The sequence below is a fragment of the Corvus brachyrhynchos genome, unplaced genomic scaffold, assembly GCF_000691975.1.
Source record: "Corvus brachyrhynchos isolate BGI_N302 unplaced genomic scaffold, ASM69197v1 scaffold514, whole genome shotgun sequence".
Taxonomy (NCBI): domain Eukaryota; kingdom Metazoa; phylum Chordata; class Aves; order Passeriformes; family Corvidae; genus Corvus; species Corvus brachyrhynchos.
In genome coordinates, this window is record NW_008238319.1 from 548,886 (window position 1) to 564,486 (window position 15,601).

Sequence of the window (15,601 nt, forward strand, 5' to 3'; positions counted from 1 at the left end):
CGGTTCGGGAGGTGCAGGACCCTGTGAAAGGGTTTTCTGCACTGGGTAAAGCTGTCAGCCTCAGCTGTGCTGTTAAGTTTCCAAAATGACAGCCATCCACAATTCCTGAACCTTTGCTGAAGGAAAAAACAGCCAAGATTTTTAAGAATTGTAATTTTAGCAACAGTCCTTTCCCCACTGACTTCACGGGAATCATCCTGCTGGCCCCGTCCCTGGGGCCGTGCACACATACCCACACACACCTGTGCCCATGGGAAGGTGGACTCTGGGGTACCTGGTGTGGAGCAGGTCTGAGAGATCTCCCCCAAAAATGGGCATCTCATCAGATAGGATCCCACGGGATCCCTGCTGAGGTGTCCGCATCAGCTGCGGGGGGGTTCTGGGGTTCATACCTTTACACCTGTTACAGAACATTTATTTTCTTTCTTGCAAGTATGATAGTAAAGGGATATTTTTTAGGTGACAAAGTTTTGGGGAAAAAAATAAACCATTGGCACAAGTGCTGGGAAGCAGGTCAGCTGCCAGGAGGAGGAGCAGGCTGGGCTGGCTGAGGAACAGCACAGGAGTCTGCTGCTGCTTTTCTGCCCGCGCGCAGGAGCTGGGGCTGTGGCAGGGATCCAGATGGGTGCACAGCTGCTGGGGAGGTCCCTGAGTTTGGAGTCATCCTTTAATCAGCAGTATCTTGATATCAATTTAATGGTTTGAAGTATTTCTTTTTGCAGACTCGTAAGGCAGCTCAGCAGTTTCTCAGCGCAGGATTCCCTGACGCTGTTCCCAAATGGGCACTGTTGGCACTGCAATCACAGAGCCCAGTGCTTCACAGATACCTCCATCAGCTCTTGGGCACATGCTGATCCTGCCTCGCTTTTCTCAGCGGCTTCAGCCTTGCAGATGTTTGTTCATGTGGGCCATTGGTCCGTGATCAGAGGTGTCTGCTGAGCTTCCAGGAGCACAATGTGCTCTGGCTCCTGCCTGCCAGCGGCACGGCCGCAGTGTGCCCGCTGTCTGCTCCTCGTGTTCCGCGTGCCTGGGTGGGACACACCACCAGGGCATGGGCACAGGGTGCTCTGAGCCCATCCCAGCCCTTCCCAGCCCTGCCTGCTCCAGAGTGCAGCTGTGACTGCACTCCTGCATCTTCTGGCCAGGGCAGAAGGGCTCACACAAGGTCTGGGAGTGCCCACTCTGAATGGGGTGCTAACATCACTATGAACACTTTATATTGGGTATCAGGGAAAATTTCTCCATGGAAAGGCCTGTCCAGCCCTGGCACAGCTGCTCAGGGTAGTGCTGGAGTCACCATCCCTGGAGGGATTTAAAAGCCGTGTGGATGTGGCAGTTGGGGACATGGGTTAGTGGTGACCTTGGCAGTGCTGGAGGTGCAGTTGGACTCGATGGTCTCAGGGGGCTTTTCCAACCTAAACAATTCTGTGATTCTGTGGACAGTACTTTTCTGAGCTTTTTTCCTTTCTCCCAGCAAACATCATTGGGTTTTGCAGACTCACAGGAGTGAGTTGTCTCGCAGAGCCTGGGTGCACAGCGTGGCTTCTGGAACATTTTGTTTTCAGTTTAGACAACACTGAAAAAGTTGCACTTGGCCCCCCAGGAGTCCTAATTAGCTCCGTCAGTGAATGTGCACAGGAATCATTAAATGTGTGTGGTTGGGTTTAGCTAAGGAGGAAGGAACATCAAGAGCCACCTGACTGCACGTAATTAAGTTTAAAGCACGAAGAGTTAATCCTGCTGTGAATTAGAATTTGTGCCATTTGAGTGTGAACTTCTCAATACATGGGTGTTAAAAGTTGGTGGGAATTAGTGTAAGCTGTTATTGAGCTGAACAATCAGAACAAGCGGAATGCTGGAATACGACTGGGAGCAATACTATTATTAGCACTCATGTTCCTGAGTTGGTAATGATCTCTTCGACCTGCCATGGGAACGAATGATGCAGTAATTAATCCGCTGCATATGGCAGGGCAGCTGCATTCTGTGATCAGCATCCCTCTCTCGTGGTGTGAATCACAAACAAACAGCATCCTGGAGCACAGAGTCAGGCTGGAGGGACTGGGCTTTGCAGGGACTGGGCCATTGCTGGGCTGTAACCATGCTGGAGGGTGCTGACCTGTGTCACTGGGTCTGGCTTAGGGCAGGTCCCTGGTGCTTAACCAAACTGAGCACCCAGCTGGTGCAATGGGGTGGCACTTCCCAGAGCCTTACTGGGGCAATCTGTGTCTAATTAAAGTCAGACAAAAAAGATTCCACAGGGCCAAAATATCCCCAAGCTCTGCCTCTGCCTTTGTGCATAGAGGACTTCTCATTGTTTTTGCTTTTTCTTCCCCTGGGAGCTGCAGGCGCTGTGCCACGAGCAGCAACCTCTCCAGCCTGGGGGCAATTCTGCTCCAACATCTCCGCACAGTTCCTGTGGGGATCCAGAGCCCCTGTGTTGCTCCCATGGGTGGCACAACATGGGGACACTTGGCACTGCAGAATGGGCTGTTCAATGAGCAGCACAGAGTTCAATGAGTCAGGCAGTGCAGTTCACTCTGGATCAGAGATGGCACCAGGAACAGAGCACAGGGCTGGTGGCTGTCCACGTCCTCGGTGACACTGTTGAGGTGCTGTGGTCCCCTCCATCCTCCCTTGCACTTGCCACACTCAGTTTCCTTCCCTCCCCTTCCTTCATGATGGGATTAGTCTTGATTTTCCTCTGTCTCGTCAGTTCTAGTGAAGGTATTGAACATTCCCAACCCTGGAAATGTCCAAGGCCAGGTTGGACAGGGCTTGGAGTAACCTGGGATAGTGGAATCCACCCCCCCTCCCCGGGCAGGGGATTGGAACTGGATGAGCTTTAAGGTCCCTTCCAACAGAAACCAGTCTGTGATTCTTAGATTCTGTTAAAGGTCTCTTGCTTTGTACTTTGGTTTCATGTGCCACTTGTTTCCCCTGGGCTGAATCCCGTTCCTGGAGGCTGGAGGCACCAGTGTGCTCTCCAAGTGATCCAACGCTGGCACTGCCTGTGCAAAATGCAACAGGAGCACAAAGCTTGAACAGGGCCCTTGTTCTGTGGTTCTCAGTGAGGAAAAATTCCCGTGGACCAAACAGACAGCAGCAGCCTGGGCATATCCTGGCTGACAGCTTGCTGGGAACAGGCCTCGGCCAATTGTGTTTTGTTTGGGGATGTGTAGAACCAGAAAATTAAATGTGCCAGCAAGAAGTTTTGGTTTCGGTTTTTTTTTTAATGTCACATTAAAATCTGTTTATTTTGGAGATATTTAGGTAGAGAAAATGAAAAGAAGGAAAACTACAACCTGCTCCCCCTTTCAAGGCAGGTGCAAACCCCACTTGGCCAAGGGCCGTGGTGGCTGGGCTCCAGGCAGGATGGAGTTTTCCCAAGCCAGAGTAGTGGCAGTGGAAAACTGGGGTTATTTCCTTTGCAGTTATCATTAAAGCTTTGCTCGGGTCTACAGGAACACCAGACAGAAGTTGGTCTGTTAGTATTTTCACTGGGTGCAGTTTATTAAAAATGGAAAGTCAGGGCACATGGTGGAGACTGTGGGAGCAGCATGAAAAATGCAGACGGTTTAAATTTGGCCCATTGTCACGTGGAGCAGAGCTTAAAAATGGAAACTGGGGAGGGGAGCACACGAAGTGTATGGTAATTCTTCTATGGGATGAGCATGACCTATTTCTGTAAGTCATTCTTGGCTGCCAGCTCTAAGAAATGAAAATGTATTTTCTGAGCAGTGAATAATTTAGCAACTTTGGAGTGATTAACATAGAGGAGAGGCTGGAGCATGGAAGGTGGAGTGCTTTCGGAGTGAGACATGCTGCTGGGCAGGATGGCAGCACAAACCCTTTGCATCCTTCTAGTTCTGTGAATTCACTCAAAGAAGGTTCCTACTGAGAGAAGGGCCAAGATTTAGGTTGTCTCATCCTCAGGGCACAGGTGAACTGAAGACCTGAGGGCGGGGAGCAGTTTTTGTGTCAGACCCTCAGAGGGGGCTTTGTCACAGAGCATCTTTTGTTTAAATTGTGGACTGGAGTGATTTAAAGAACTAACTTCTTGTTTAAGGGGTTTCCCTTGTACAGTCAGGACCACAGGGTGAGCCAAGCTCATGGAAATAAGCAGATTTATTTCTGATATAAGCCCTGTACTTCTTACTCTGCAAGCTGGGGACACTCAGTGGAACTATTACTGTGCCATAAATGTTAAAAAAAATCTGTCCTTGTTGTATTGGACAGGACTGAACTGTGGTTAATGCTTTAATATGGTGCCAGAACAGCACAGCTCAGTCTGCCCCTCACCCAGGCGATGTGTGCTTACTGGCACAGACAGAATTAAACCTTATCTCAAACACTAAAGCACAGGATGGATGGATGGATGGATGGATGGGTGGATGGATGGAGGGATGGATGGATGGATGGAGGGATGGATGGATGGATGGATGGATGGATGGATGGATGGATGGATGGATGGATGGAGTGATGGGTGGATGGATGGAGTGATGGAGTGATGGGTAGATGGATGGATGCATGGGGCAAGATGGAGCCTGGCGGCTCAGGTAGCCAGAGGGTCCTGCACCACTGCCTTCCAGTGCTGTGCCTTCTGGAAACTTCAGACAAGGCAATGGAGCTTGACTGGTGGAATTGCTTCCCCACAGAGCAGTAAAACCTGCCATTAATTGTTTCCTGCTTGTGTTTAGGAGAGAAGCCAGCAGAGCTCCTGCTGTGTGTACCCGGGGTGAGGTGCACCACACTGGCTGGCAGGTCCCTGTCATGGCTTTTGCCCCTGCACCACAGCCTGTGAGATGCTGATCCTTCCCTTCCCTCTTGGGGAATCCATCCCATGTCACACTGGAGTGGCTGCCAAAGGGAAAGCCAAACAGGAAAATGGCTGTTGGACAGGCTGCCACAGGAGCAGCTGGTTCTGATCCTCCTGGCTGTAGGGCCTCTCTCGCATTTCGGCCGGAGAATGGTGCTGGTGGTGTCCTCAGGATGCGAATCCAGAGGCACCAGCTCTCCAGCAGGTCTTCAGACACATCCTCCTTCCACCTCAGTCTGGGTTTGCATAAGCTCAGCTGCCAGCCCTGCTGGTGTCCCACCTCCAGAATTCATCCAGCATCTCTGGATGGGCTTAAATATTTTAGAGTTCAGCTGCAGCTCGAGGGTGCAGGACAGGCTTCCTGCTCCAGTGAGGAGGCTGAGGAGTGCTGCAGTATCCATATTTTATGAGTGACAGGTCTGATGAGGACGGTTGTGATGAAGGAATGAGTTGAGGGTCTGATCCAGCCTCTGCAGAGCCCTGACCAGGAGGGGAGTGCCAAGGACTTGGGCATCTTCCCTTTCCACCTGCTGTGTGTTCTGGGGGCTGTGGCTGATGGTAAAATACAAGGATGCAGTTGTACTTAAGGGAGGACTTCTCCTGTAGTAACATAAACCCTCTCTGGCTAAAAAGCATTTATTGGAGTTGTGTTTAAGGGCATGAGCTGTAGAACTGGGGTCCCATGAGGCTACACACACATCCCATAAAGGGGGAAAAATCCTGCCTCAAAGGGATTTCTAATTAAATCAGTTTCTTTGATTTTAAAAGATTAAACTGACAGAGGTTAAATTTAGTTTAGATATACAGGAGGCATTCTTCCCTGTGAGGGTGGGCAGGCCCTGGCACAGGGTGCCCAGAGCAGCTGGGGCTGCCCCTGGATCCCTGGCAGTGCCCAAGGCCAGGCTGGACATTGGGGCTGGGAGCAGCCTGGGACAGTGGGAGGTGTCCCTGCCATGGCAGGGGTGGCACTGGATGGCCTTTGAGGTCCCTTCTCACCCAGTCCAGTCTGGAATGCTGTGACTCTGTGATCCATCTCTGTCATGTGTCTTTCAACTTAATATTGGAGATGCTTCTTGAACTTCCATATCCTGAATTTTATTACAGATTTCAACAATGTTTTCTTCTTTTCTTCCTCCTCAGGCTTTGTTCTTCATCACAAGGGTCCCCTGTGGACTTCTGCTTCATCAGATGTTAGTAACAGTTGTCTCATAGAACTGGGAGGACTGGAGCTGGCTTACAATAGCAGTGATGAGTTTCTTCCTGGAAACAGTATATGTCTGCTGGCTGGGTATTTTTTCTGATTACTAAAGGCTTCTACATCCCTATGAGAGTTCCTTAATTGTCTTTAAGCTGGGCTTGCTCAGCAAACCTTGACACTGAAGAGCCAGAACATAAAACCATGGATGTTTTCCCAGGGATGGGGGTGAACCCAGACTGACAAACCCCAAATATCCTGTTGTGCTGAGCAAAACTGCTTGTCAGCTTTCAGTTTTGACAAAGACACCCCAAACTTTGTTCTCAGCCTTATTTTTGGCACTGAGGGACTGGATTGTGTGCAGAGCAGGGAACAGAGCTGGGAAGGGTCTGGAGCCCCAGGAGCGGCTGAGGGAGCTGGAAAGGGGCTCAGGCTGGAGCAAAGGAGGCTCAGGGGGGACCTTGTGGCTCTGCACAAGTCCCTGACAGGAGGGGGCAGCCGGGGGGGTCGGGCTCTGCTGGCAGGGAACAGGGACAGGAGGAGAGGGAACGGCCTCAGGTTGGGCCAGGGCAGGCTCAGGGTGGATACTGGGGAAAAGTTTTCATGTAAAGGGATGTCTGGCCCTGGCACAGCTGCCCAGGGCAGTGGTGAAGTCCCCATCCCTGGAAGCGTTCAGAAACTGAGTGGATGTGGCACTTGAGGTTTATTGGTGACCATGGTGGTGCTGGTTGATGGTTGGACTGGGTGAGCTCAAAGGTCTTTTGCAACCTTAATGATTCTGTGATTCTATGATTGTTTAAGCTTTTTTCCCTTTTTTTATGAGAGTGTTTTCCCCCAAACCAAAGTGTGTTCCCTGTGGCCCACAGGGGATGCTGACCAGGGCTGGGGATCCCTGCCTGGATGGTCAGGATGTGGAGCTGGGCGAGGAGCTGAAAGCTGGGCTGGAGCTTCATCAGCATTCCAGAGGAGTGGTGAAAAATACCCAGTTTGGGTATTTCACCTGAAATTCAGCCTTTTTCAGAGGAGAAAAGAAAACTTCACTTGAGGTCAAACATTTAATTTTGTGTAACTCTTTATTCTTTTTACCTTTTAAAATAAAACTGCAAAAGAGTCTTTATTGTGCTAAAAAGTGCTGGCATGGCCAGTATTGAAAACACTCCAGAAGAGACAATTTTACACGTTGTAAACAAATGAATGGAGGAAATTAATTCAGGGTCCTGGTCCAGCCAGCTTTACAATCCTTGTTGGAATTAATTTGTCTAAAATTACGTAGCTTTACAAAGGTGCTTCTGTTCACTTTGGGGATTTTAGCAGTCCCAGCCAAGCCCTGAACACGGTACAGCCTCAGTCTTTCATGAGGCACCAAAACTCAGCCATTTATCATTTCTAACATGTGCTGCAGAAACATTAAGTAACATCCAGCAGCTGTTTATTGGTGACGTTACGCTACTATAAACATGAGCTATAAAGGCTTTTTTTCTTTTGTTTCTGTAAATGAATTTTAGTTCCTTGAAATAAAATTTTCTCATCGGTAGAAGCAAGGAAAAAAGCAAGAATCCAAGTAAAGTCCAGCGCTGGGGCTGCTGCTGTGAGGCAGAAGTTGACTGTGCTGCCGCATTAGCCCATCCGTGCGGTGCTCCTGTGGCAATGCCCGCACTCCCCGGCTCTGCCCCGGGGCTTTGTCACATCCAGGGAGCCGGGATGGAGCCGGGATGGAGCCGGGATGGAGCCGCTGTGTTCCTGTCACTCCTGGGAGGGCTCTAATTAGCAAGCCTTTCAGCCCAGATCCGCGATGCTGTGATCAAACGGCTTCAGCTCTCCTCTGCTTCATACTCGGGGCGCCGGAAGGGTTTGGTTGTTTGCCAGGGAGGGTTTGTTCCAGCTGCAGATGAAGTTTTCCATCCGGGCTGGTGCTGGCTCTGGGCAGGACGCCGGCAGTGGCTGCTCCTGGCACGGGTGAGCGAGCGGGTGTCCCGGTGTGCTGTGGCTGCTGAGTTTGGGCAGTGGCCCCTGCGTGCTCCGGGCCAGGAGGGTGGCTCTGCGGGCTGTCCCTGTCCCCGGCCAGCCCGGCACCCGCCTGCTCCCCTCGGCTGCGGGACGGAGGGAGGCTGGCCCGAGCCCTGGCCCTGCAGGCTCCCCGGGGTGTTTGCATGGGCGGGGGCGAATGCGTGAATAACCTTTGCTTCCCCAACAGCTCCACTCTAATTTCCCGGGAAGCTGTTTAACGAGGGGCACCACTGTGAAATGGACCATTTACCAGGGTGCCCTTCTGGAAATAGCAGCCAGACACGTGGCAGCACCGGGAAATAGAACCACCCTCCGTGTTGGCCTTGGGGCACTGGTCACTCACTCCGGGTGGTCGCCCTGCAGCCAGCCCCCGAAACACGCTGCGCCCTGAGCCCGGGGAGGCTGAGCGCTGCCGGGGCTGTGTGCGTGCAGCCTGCGTGTGTGAAGCGCATCCTCATCTCCCGTGCTTTCGGCCAGGACCGCTGTGAATTCATTTAGGGCTCGTTAATCTGCACCAGCCAGGGCTCAGCTGGTTAATGAGTGACCTGTTGGCCTCCCCGGGTGGTTGTTGCACAGTAACGTGTATTTCTAACAGGAATAGCGCTGGTCAAGCGCACGGAACACAAGGGATGGGGTGCTGGGTTTCCCTCTCGGTCTCTGGTGCCTCCTGAGCTCAACTGATGGAGATCAGATGAATGCAATGCACTCACACTCCTTGGAAGGGCTCCTGGCCAACACAAGTGGTATCTTTTTGCTAATTAGGAATGGTTTCTGGCCAATGCAAACATTTTTGTATTCTGTATCAATTACCCAGTCTGCCTAAGCTGACTTAGCAGTTGCTTTGCTCGGTGCATTTGATTCCTTAGGGAGTTGCAGGGACTCATTTTTAATTATACAATAACTCTCTGTTTTTACACAACTTTAGAGTTGCTTTCTAATAGTAGGTTTGAGTCTGTGGTTTCTAGAGGGGCTCATTTATAGCACTGGGCTGGCATTGTACCCTTAATTTCTTCCATTATCTACTAGCATTCTCTGGATTCCTGGGTAGTTAATGCTCACTTGAGGTTCCTGACAGTCATATTACACTGCATTTCCATTTCCCTCACCCGTGTAATCTTCTCTGTGGATGTGAATAGGCAAAACAGATTGGCCCGAGATGCTGGAGACCGAACATGCTGCTTGTGCTTTCTCCAGGACAAAAGGGAAAGCAGTGGTTTCCTGCACTGCATGGAGCCCTCTGGTTAGAGAAAATAGGATGCCTTGTGTTCCAAGGGTTTCAGGCTCGGGAAGGACTGCTGACATCACCCCATTGCCCTTTGCTCCCTCTCTCCATACAACCCCTCTGCATTTCTCCCCGTGTTGCTTTGCCTCATCTCTGAACACAAATCTCACTTTTCATCTTCCCCGTCCTCCCAGTTCACCCAGGCTGATCCTCCGGTTTGAACTCTTTTCACACTGAGTCCTCCCGTCCCCCCCGTTGTCCTGCCCCTCTGTCCCAGCTGTTCCTGGCAGGCTCATCCCACCTTTGGGAATGCTCGGAGCTCTCCATTTGCCGTGGTGCTGCCGTGTGGACTCTGCCGTCCCTCCCTTCATCTGTCCCGTCACCCTGCCCAGCCCAGCCCCACCCTGTGGCTCCAGAGGTGCCCCAGATCCCCACATCTGTTCATCCTGCCGGGTTTCCTTTCCTTCGCTCCTGCCCTCCCCGCCGTTCCCCGGTGCCGTGCCCGTGTCCCGGGATGTCCCCTCCGTCCCTGCCCCGGGGCTCACAGGGGTGGCCTCCCCTCTCTGTGTCACTCCATGTGTGGGATGGCTTTGGAGCAAAGCTGCAGCTCTCCTTCCTGCCAGATGAAACTCATGGCCTTTTGTGGCAGCAAACTCGTGGTTTCTGTGGCCACAATTTAATGTTTCTACGCCAGTTACTGGGGTGCTTCTTCCAAGCTCCATTGCAGAAGGACAGTGGGTAGAGAAATGCTATTAATTACACCAGTGTTTAGAAATACATTGATAGAAAGTAGATCATGTCATACTACTCCAACACATTTGGTGTTACAAGATTTAAAAAATAATTTCTTAGGCCTTTAGTGTTGAAGAGAATCATTCTTGGAGTTAAATGTCCCTGTTGATATTAATGAAGCTGGAAAACATGCAGATAAAGAGTAAAAGGTTGACTTGAACCTTAAAATGTGATTTTTAATTTGCTGGTTTCCCCTGGATTTGAGGGTATTGTAGACCAGGTTTACTAACTGCATCCTACTACGTTGTTCTGCTGTTGGAGATTAATACCAGGTCCTGATGTTGAACCCTCACTGGGAGTCCACTGTGTATCTGAAGTGTTACTTTCAGGTATCTTGCAAATAAAAGCAGAATAAACAGCAAAAAATAATGAAAACATTCATAGTTTCAAAATAGTAAAGGCAAAGCCCTCTTTTTTTCCTTTTTGCATCTCTCATCCTTCTGTATAATGAATTTTTGCAGGGAAATGGACTCTTCATTCTCTCAGTTTCACTGGAACGTGGAAGCTGTGCATCCAGCCTGCTTTATCCCACAGCACATCTTGTGATTACAATGAGATCTTAATTACAGGGATGTCAGGGCAGCACCTGGCACTCTGTTGTGCAGTGGGCAGGGCTGGGCTGCGTGAGATTTGGGGAGGTCCCATGGGCACATGGAGCCCTGCCATCCCTGCCACCCCTGCCATCGCTGCCACCCCGCTTGTCACACGTTGCTGGAGCTGGAGAACAAAGCCCCAGCACACGGAGCAAAGCCAGGCTACGGTATTTATCTTTATTTGTGATTCATGATTTGTCACTGGGTGCCAGGGAGAGCCAGGAAGAAGCACACGGCAAATGCCAAGATCTTAGGTCCCGTGGTTTCCCTGCCCTGCGAAGGTGCTGCATTGATCAGGAGCTGCCAGAGGGGTCAGTGGAACAATTGGTGTCCTGTCCTTGTGAGGAGCTGAGGAAATACCCCTGAGGGCATTGCAGCACAGCAGATGGCACTGGCTGGGTGTGATGGGCAAGGCAGCTCCTCACGTTTGCACATTGCAGATGGGATGGGATGGGATGGGATGGGATGGGATGGGATGGGATGGAACAGAAGAACAGAATACTTTCAGTTGTAAGGCACCTACAAGTCCCACTCACCTAGACTTACCTAGTCCCACAGTTTGGTGCTTCAGGGCTGCCCCAAGCTAAAGCAGGCTATTAAGGGCATTGTCCAAATGCCTCCTGAACGCTGACAGGCTTGGGTCATGACCGTGTCTGCAGGAGGCCTGTTCCAGGCCGTGAACGGTCTCTCGGTACAGAAATGCTTCCCAAAGCATCCAGGTTTCCAGGTCCCTCTGCCCCTCTTGTGAGTTACTCCAGCTCATCCTCGAGCCAAGGCCATTTCTGCTTCTCCAGATTGTGGCTGTCGGAGCCGTGCTGGAGCCAGAGCAGCGGGTGAGCAGGGCCTGGGAAAGGCAGCAGCTGTCACCTCCTGCTCGCTGCCACCAAAGCCTCCACTGGCGCCTGTGACTCAGGCTCGTACCAGTCACCCCCAGATAATCAGCTCCTCTGGCTGTGGGTGAATGACAGCTTTCTCCTGTCAGCGCAGAGAGTGGAGCCTCTGGAGCATACACAATTGTTCCAGGCAGGTTCAGGGTTTCTATTTTAGGGATAATCACATATTCTGTAGTGATAAGTTAACATTTTTAGTAATCCAGCGTGTTGTGCACAAAAAGCAACACACTGCTACTATGGTTTTCTTCTTCAAATGCTGAGATTGCTTTTCCTTTATTGGGATCATGGAATCATAGAATCATTTACTTATATAGAATCAGATTGCTTACTGAATCCTGCAGAAAATACTGGAACTGGGAGACCAGTCAGTGCATCATCTGAACTTCCCATCAGCAGAACTCTCTATTAATTTATTAAAAGTGACATCTCTGCTGATAGGTTCAAGGGCCTGGTGAATATTCATATCTAGGTTTGTTTCCTGCCTGCTGACTTGAGCAGGCTTCCCAGATCAGTTGTAGTCATGGATACATGGAAATGACACTTTGGGGTTTGTTTTCTCAGTGGCAATGCTTTTTTACACAATATTACAAACATTATAACAAAGAATTGTCAAAAGCTCTCCTCCTGGAGTGATGGCAGATCATGGGCACTTGCATGTGGTTTAATTGCCAAAAAAATGCTGCCCTTCCAAGGGGCTCACTGTAGCTGGGCATGCTCTTGGTGATGGGAGGTCAGTCAGTGGATTTAACTGCATGTGGAAAACATTTGTTCTGGTGCTCCAAATGCTTCAGCCGGAAGATTTCAGACTGAGTGTTTATGAAGCTGAAGCTGCAGTTTTGCATTGCTCACTGCAGCCCCTCTAGTAGGGGTGGTAGGAAAATTCTCAATAAAATCACTGCTTAAATGAAAGGCCCACAGAGAAGGGAGGTGATGAGGAGGTGACACACCACCCGTGGAGCTGAGCTCTTCCCCTGGAGATGTGGGAGGCTGTCAGAAGGCTGGGGGGACACTGGTGTCCCCATGGGGTCTGTCGTGGGATCTCCTGGAGAAATCTCAGGGAGATCACAGGATCATTAAGGTTGGAATAAGCCTCCAAGATCAATGTCCAGCCTTTGACCAATCACCACAAAGTCAACTAAACCAACTAAACGTGGAGCAGTCGTGGTACATCTGCCCTTCAGCGTCACTGAGGGAGGGGACTGGGAGTGCAGGGAGGCACAGAGTACGAGCTGGCCCAGATTCTGTTTTCAGTTTCACTTGGCCAAGTTTTCTGGGCTCTCCTACAGAAAATGTCCCACAAAAGTGACAATAACAATATTTTGGATATAAGCCTAGCACAGAAGGGTAATAGGAGCTCAATGGGCATGCGTGGGCTCTTGATTCATCCTCAGAGATGACAGATGTGCATTTATTTAAGATCTGGGAGTGGGACTCATAATATTTATAGAGAATTCTTTGTTCCCACTCTTCCTAACTGATTTTGGTCTCTGTGGCCAGTCAACAGGGTCAGTGCTGATTGTTGACCATCTCGAGCTGCAAACCCCCAAGCCCACGCCAAGCATTTCTTTTCAGACATCTGGCAAGGAATGCTGAGGGTCCCCTGCACGGTCAGGGTCTCGTGGTGGAACTGTCAAGGGCTGGCAGCTGTATCTGAGCAGGTGGGCTCAGTCCATCAGTGAGCTCCTCCTCGCCTCATCTTTTTTGTTTAAAACTGATGTTAAATGAAATCGCGGCAGTACTTTGGTATAAAAATAATTTTGTTTGCAGCAGCAGCTGATCGAGGCAGTGGCTGAGGTGTTACGGCTGCACGATCATTTCTTGTCATTGTTCCTCCCCCTGGCTCTGAAAAAACAACGGATCTGGTCCAGATGGGTTTGCATGTGAAGGGAGTGGAAGGCTGTCCCTGCCCTCTGAATGCTGCTGTCCTTTGGCAGCACCAACACCAGCACACCCAGCGCTGGCTGAGCACAGGCGGCGAGGGAGCAGGGCAGGGGCAGGGGGCAGTGTTTGTGGGGCAGGGGCCAGGGGCAGTGTTTGTGGGGCTGTGGGCAGTGGGCAGTGTTTGTGCTGCAGTGGGCAGGGGCCAGAAAAAAACAGTGTTTGTGGGGCAGGGGCTGTGGGCAGTGGGCAGAGTGTGGGGCAGGGTCACTCCACACTCCCCACTTTGTCCCACTTGCAGTTTGCCTCTGAGCTCTGTGAGGCTCTCCCTGGGTCCATACAGGTCGAAGCTGTATTTTAACTTGGGCTGCACCACTAATGTAGTAACCTCATCCAACCCTCTGCCAGTTCCCTCCAGCAGGTGAAAAGGGACTTGAAAGGAAAGCAGCTGCTGTCCTGCAGCTTCCCCAGAGGCAAACTTTTAATACAAGCTTGGCCAATGCTCTGTAGTTGTTTCCCTGTCTTCTTTTAAATGCAAGCTTCTTTGTAGTAAAGCATTTACGAATTTAAATTCTTTTTTCTTTACCTTGTAGTGAACTTTGACCACTTCCAGATTCTCCGGGCAATTGGGAAGGGAAGCTTTGGCAAGGTAGGCTTGAGCACTTGGTCTTGCATGGTTTATCAAGTGTCTGCTGTTATGTACTTGTGTGTTACTGGAACGGTAACAGAGCCAAAATTGGCTATTTTTGTATTTTTTTTATGACGGCTGCTCAGTCAACACAGGAAAAATGCTCAGGAAAATACCTTGTTGCCATTTGGCATTGCTTTAATTCTTGACATCTCGGTGCAACAGATGCATTTTAAATTACCAGCGCAATTGTGACCATTTTATAGCAAACATTTTTTATGTTTTCAGCTTGCTGTGGGGATGTCTGGGTTGTGAGGGGGGGCAGTGAGTCAGGAAGGTGCTGGAAGTTGCCCTTGGTGATTGACTGAGCTGGCACACCGGTCAAGAGGGTTCTGTGAAGTCCTGGGCTGTTTTCCCAATCAGAAATCAGTTATGCTGAAGAGGTTTTGTTGTTTATTTTTAACTGTTTTTTCTTGCCAAGCATGTGGGAGGATGTGGGAGGTGATGATCAAAAAGCTGTGTATCTCTGGGAATCGGTTACTGGTTGGTTTCCTGGTGTTAGTCCTTTTCCATTCCCTTTTTCGCTGGCTCTCACTCCATCCCTGTGCAGGTGACTCTCAGCATTTCCCCCTGAGCTGGCAGGGCCAGCACAGCATTCAGGGGCTACCTTGGGAGGTCTGCAGTCCTTTTGTCACCCGTGTTTTGCTGTGACCAGCAGCAGCTGTGCCCCTCTGTGCAGCAGAGTCCCCTGTGTGTGGTGGATGGGAGCTGTGGGAGCAGAGTCCCTGTGGCGATCCCTGGACCCTGCTGAATTGGGTGTGTCACCTGCTCAGGTGGCTCTCTGTGCTGTGGGCCGTGTGCCAGGACTGGGGCTTTGGGAGGGGACATGGCCTTGGAAAGTGTGCAGAACGTGCAGTGTCAGACCTGTGGAACAGCCCAGCCCAGCCCAGCCCAGCCCAGCTCAGAGGGTGACACAAGTGTCCCCACACACTGGTAGGAGACAGGCCAAGCCGAGTGCTTGGGGTAGGCTGCACCTGCTCGCGTTTCCCTCTGGTCGGGTCATCTAGGCCAGTTTCTCCCATCGTACTTTGATCAAAAGCTGGTGCCATGAGGGTGAGAAGATCCAGATCTGGCTCTGGAGATGACCTGCACTGTCCTTTGCCTTCTCCCTCTGTGTGGTACAGCTCCCTCGGCCTCGGGAGCAGCCTGACCTGCTGTGCTTGGATGGCTGGAAGATGGAAACTTTGCAAAAGCAGAAATTTCCCAGGAGATCTGAGACCTGTTTGGCCAGAAGAACCCAAATTTTTACCAGTTACTGAAAATCTCTTTTTGAATACTTGAAATGTATTAAGCAGCGTCAGTGCTGAGTAACGGCAGCAGCACAAAATCAGCCACAGTCTGTGTGGGGAGGGTCCAGCTGTTCTGAGAGTCAGGAGAGGGGACACAGTCAGTCACAGTGCTGCCATTAGTGCTTCTTCCTGGTGAAGACGTTTCATTACAGCCTCAGTTCCCTGACGAGCACCAGGAGATCGATTACCCTGCTCTGGCACAACCCACCCACGTAAATTCCTGCT

General features: G+C 50.8%; 1 protein-coding gene across 1 annotated transcript in view; it reads left to right on the plus strand.

Annotated features, from left to right (window-relative positions):
- Window positions 1-13,992: 13,992 nt before the first annotated feature.
- The window catches only part of STK32C (serine/threonine kinase 32C), a 24,822-nt gene continuing 23,213 nt past the window's right edge, over window positions 13,993-15,601 (plus strand). Inside the window, exon 1 of the mRNA XM_017733888.1 lies at window positions 13,993-14,048. The gene's annotated coding sequence lies outside the window, so the exon portion shown is untranslated. The remainder of the gene's footprint in view (window positions 14,049-15,601) is intronic.